The 5290-nt window shown below is 41.1% G+C and overlaps 1 long non-coding RNA gene across 1 annotated transcript; it reads left to right on the forward strand.

Annotated features, from left to right (window-relative positions):
* The first annotated feature begins 1125 nt into the window (after positions 1–1125).
* LOC119315072 lies at positions 1126–5035 on the forward strand. Its single transcript, XR_005152577.1, has 6 exons — positions 1126–1461; positions 2671–2755; positions 2838–2934; positions 3073–3246; positions 3879–3985; positions 4649–5035. It is a non-coding gene; the product is annotated as an uncharacterized LOC119315072 (long non-coding RNA).
* Positions 5036–5290: the final 255 nt, after the last annotated feature.

Genomic DNA, 5290 nt, shown 5'->3' on the forward strand with positions numbered 1-5290 from the left:
CCTGACTAACCAACAAGTCTCTAGTCCAGGTTTATCGCCTATTCGGGTTCCATCCGCAAGGAGATCCGGCCGGGGTGTCGCTCACGGCCCCAAACGATGTGTACAGGGTTCCCAAGCCCACCATCTGGGTTCCACTTGGTACACCGGGCCACTGTGCCTAGTCTGTCCCAATCCCACCTGTACCGGATGCCACTTGGTAGACTACTAACACTACCTACAAACATCAGAAACTACTTGCAACTCCTAGACAGAGATCTGGTTGATTAATAAGTCGAGAGGGGCACTTAAGCATTCCAATGCGTGGTAGTAGCTGTTCATGGATCACAAACACAGAACTCAATTTCTAAGGACGGCTGCAATGAGACAACCCACCATGTACTCCTACATGGCCTCTCACCGCTACCTTTACCAAATCGTGTTCACACACTTAGCTCTCAAAAGTAGGACATGTTCACCACATTCCAATTCATCCCCGATGAATCAGACCTGACTCAACTCTAAGCAGTAGCAGGCATGACAAACAAACATGAATGAGTAGGCACATCAGGGCTCAAACAACTCCTACTCATGCTAGTGGGTTTCATCTATTTACTATGGCAATGACATGTCATGCAGAGGAAAGGGGTTCAGCTACCGCAGCATGTTACAATTGAACCGCTGTTGTCCTAATGCAGTAAAAGAGAGCAGGAGCGAGAGAGTGGGATTATATCGGAATGAACAAGGGGGGTTTTGCTTGCCTGGCACTTCTGAAGATATTATAGCTCTTCATCGGTGTCATCGATCACGTCGTCGGAAACATCGTCACTACAACCGACATGCATCTGTTGGTATAGGTGTGAATTTCTGACACATTATCTGTTCGGAACAACACCGACACAAAGAACGTGACGGTTGCTCAACATTTTCGATGTTCAGTCTGTCGGTAGTGTTTACTAGTTCACCGACGTATTGTGTGTTGGTAATTGTTTTGACTGCCGTTGGATTAAGTGTCGCCGAAACTTTGCCACAGGAAAAGTGTCGGTGTAGTTTAGCCTGGCCCACTTATTTTCAGCCGCGCGGCACAGCCCAAAGTATCTAGCGGCAAGCGGCGCGCCAAAGCCCAAAAGTATTTCCGTAAGTCTCCTAGTCCCCCCATCCCCACCTCTCTCGCAGCACACATTCAATCTAAACCTAAATCCCCGCCGCCGCCCCCGACCTACCCATAGATTTGCTCGCATCGCCGTCTCTCCCAACACGGCATCCCACCCATGGCCGTCCTCTAGTCCTGCGTGTTGCCCTGTCATCCACGGCCGAGGAGTTGCTGCCCCATCTGCAGCCAAGGCGCCGCCGCCTAGTCCACTGCATAGGAGCTGGCGAGGAGGCAACTGCAGTTCTGGAGTCGCCCCGCCGTTCTTCTTCCTCCACCAGCGACCCCTGTCCAGATCGACACCCTTGTCCTGCCCCGACTCCAGGCCACTGCAGGTAAACTGCATAGGAGTTTTGTCATTTGCATCTCGGTGGATGTTAGTTCCCATAAGTTCCAGGCTCTGCTCTTGTTCTGTCTTCTTTAATCTCGTCTCCACATGCATCTTGTCTTTTCATTTATCCAGTGGTGGCCATGCTCATGTGTGAATGTTTATCAGTAACTTCTATACATATTAATTTTCAGAGACCAGATTTTAACTACTCGAGGGTACAGACGTACAGATTTAGAAAGAGAAATGTAACAGAGTTGTGGCACACCTTTTGGGTTAACATTGCTGTTTGAGGATGCTCAAGTGCAGAGCTCCCTAAATTTCAGAGATCTGATTCACCATATTCTGCAATTTGACACAGAGCCTCAGTTACTGTCGACAGAAAAAGGATGACGTGCAAGCATGTGTTACTTTCTAGAGAGAGAAAAAACATGTTTCACTTCATTTTCTACATATGAACTAGCACCAAAGATTCAGATTTCTTGTATGTTGGGTTGGATTGTAAATCTGCCTGTGATCCTTTTGTTTTATCTATTTATGCCGCATAAACAGGGACCAAGGGTTAGCCTTACGGTTGTGTGTGATCCATATTAGTGCCTTCGATGTATCTCATGTCCCTGAATTTTCTTTCTTGTACTAGATATCTTCTTGTTCTTTCACTCCTAAATCCTAATCATTAGACTTCTCATTATCTAGGTGCTCATTATTTCTACTTGTTTGTTGTCTCATGGATCACAAGTTTAATGATTATTGAATCAAGAAATCTACTGAATCTGTTAACATAACCTCCATTTACTGTCTTGCTCAAGTCTGTTTGTGGCATGTCATATTTTAACTTATGTTTTAGTCTGCTCAAATGGAGAGCTCCGTACACTTCAGAAATCAAAATGACAAAATTGTAGGGATAAAAGGGGTAATGGAAAATTGCATTTCTCTAGTCTCAGTTTATTCTTCCTTGGCACCCTACTATTTACGTTTTGTCTATTTGGTATGTATATTTGTAGTGGATGCCCAATTCTCCTATCTATATTTTCATAACTATGTTTCTTAATTATACTACTTACACGAAGTTGCTTGGTGGATAGTGCAGTTTTAACTTGCTGCTTCTTGATAAAAGTTGCTGCCATGTATTTAACTCATCACATAATTTGCCCAGTATGCATATTTTTCCACTATTTTTTATTAAGCATCATGGTCTAATATGTGCTATTTGCAGGAGAAAAGATGGAAGGAACAAGAGGTGGAAGTGAGCTCCCTGCATACGAACAATCAAGAGTTAGGCTCGTAGCAGACATGAATTGGTAAACTCGAGCACCTCTCTTTGAAAGTGATGCATCCGATTAGTTAGTTTTCTAATTACTAGGGAAAATAAATTTGTTGCAGGCTGAAGAACTTGGCTATGACCCACAGAGAGATGAAATATTTGTCAGAGCACATACACATAAAATTGGAGTTCCTACCGCACAAGCAGACACTAATTGTTAGTCACACATATACATCATGTGTTTTTCTTTAGTACAGCCATGCACGTGACTGCATATCAATTGATGAGAAGTATAGACTGCACTGACTTAATTGTAGAACTAAATTAGGTACCTCATTTGCTGTATTTTTTCAGAACAACCTGAAGAAGCAGCTGAACCGCCAACAACACTTGCAATGGAAATTCAATTTCGTCGACAAGATGAACATGTTTCTACTCTACTAGAGCTCACGGAACAAATGCAACGAAAAATTGGAGAGATGCATCAAGTTCTCTTTTCTCAAGGAATCAGAAATGTCGAAATACCAGGTATTATTCTTGTCAACTTTTTTCCATGAGATGACACTGCTATGTTTTGATTGATGCTTGGGTCAGGAAGACAGGTTCAGAATTGGGAAAAGGGTCCACTGTTTGAACTAAACACTATTATTTTTCTTTTGGGAGATCTTTGTATTTTTCTTGAAGGTTTCATGCTTCATAACTAAACACATACAGTTCAGTTTGTAGTGTCACTATAAATAGACAATGCATCAGGCTACTAGATATCTAGTTTCTATCGGAAATAGATAAGAATTGATGGCATGATAAGGTGATACTAAATCTGGGTTATAGCAGAACATAGAATTTTCGGTTTCTATGTTTATATGTGTGCAGTGCAACCCCCATTATCATGCAAACAGTATCAAGTTATGAGGCTTGATCATGGAAGCTAGCAGAAATGTGTGATTTAGTACACAAGCTCTGAATGTTTGCTTGCATATTTGTTCAAATATGGTGAGTGGTTTAGTTCTCCGTTAGTGTGCAATTCCTAGTAGCTAAACTGAAGCCTGCTGTCTTTTAAAGATCAGACACAAAAAAATACTTGACCATTATTTTCAGGGAAGCATATTTAGTTCAATCCACATATTAGGATTACACCTGACTCCTTTTTTGCAACATAGATTCATGAATACATTCCTGACCTCGCACATCAAATCACCGGTCTGATCTTGTTGTCCAACGACCGAGAGTTCCGAGACGAATGCGTGGCACTCCTCAGGAAACATAGGTGAGAATGAGATGGATCTCGCACTCATTTTTAATTATCTTTTCCCTATAGACATCTACGTATAATATTGGCACTAGGTTAATACAATTTCTATTGTATTCATGTTGTAAAGAATGGCTTCAACATCACAGGATGTGCAATAATAAGAGAAAATTTAGCATCCACTATACAGAGAAAATTCCATATCAAATGTACTTAAACACACTATATGTTCAAATTTGAACCTGTTTGTCAATGTATTTCTTGTTCTGCTTCTGGTGGTGCTTGATTGCACCCCTCTTCTTTTGTCGCTGTTTATCACCCCCTTGATGTAGTCTTTTCCAATCACTATATTTGTGCATCAGCCATCCCTGCTCTTGTGCTTCAATTTTTCTGGTCTTCTCCTACAAATCTTTGAAGTTATAGTAAAAATCTTGTTCCTGATGCCTTTGAACAAATATGATTGTTTAACAACGAGTGCATAATTTGTATAGTAAGCCATGTATGCTAGGAGCTAGCCAAACTTGGGTTGATGTTCTAATAAGGATACCTTATGTAACCAGACTGTTTGCAATACATCTTCTATTTTTGAGATATTGTTTAGATCTTTGGGTCAAGGGCAACTCGGAAGTTAGAACAAATTCTCATTTCTATAATTGCTCAAACATATAACTTCTTTTGCAGGGACATATGGCAGAAAGTAGGAAGTCCACAAGTTGATCTAAGATGTTCCAGTGATCGCTTTTGTTCATTACATATGGAAGTTGATGTCGGCTTGTGATCGATGGATTGGTATTTTTCATATAAGGAAGTTGATGCTGGCTTGGTGATTGAAGGATTGGTCTCTTTCATAATTGCTCTCTTAGAAGCTTGCCCCTCATATTTTGGAGCAGGTCGCGTCTTGTATGTAAGACCTATGTATTTCCTTAATAGATGTAGCTAACTTGAGTGAAGAAAACTAATGAATCTTTAATTTATGTTGAATAAATGTATTGGTCAATGGTATGTTGTGATGAATAGAAGAGTAATTGTTTGTATATGTATTGTGTACTAAACATGAATTGAATTTTATGAATGTAATTTCACTCAAAATATGGTGCATTTGTATTTGTTCTGAAATGTAGAACCCAGGCAGCAAAAGTGTTGGCATAAGTATTGGACGTTGCATGAACTGTCGGCATAGCACACTGGCAAACAAACTGTTGGCGTACCAATGGACGTCGCACTATGTGTCGGCATAGCACACTGTCAGATTATCTGTCAGCGTAGAATAGTCTGTCGGTATAGAAATGTCTGTCGCCGTAGACCTTGCCAAAACCATCGGAC

This window comes from Triticum dicoccoides, chromosome 6A (genome assembly GCF_002162155.2).
Source record: "Triticum dicoccoides isolate Atlit2015 ecotype Zavitan chromosome 6A, WEW_v2.0, whole genome shotgun sequence".
Lineage (NCBI taxonomy): Eukaryota > Viridiplantae > Streptophyta > Magnoliopsida > Poales > Poaceae > Triticum > Triticum dicoccoides.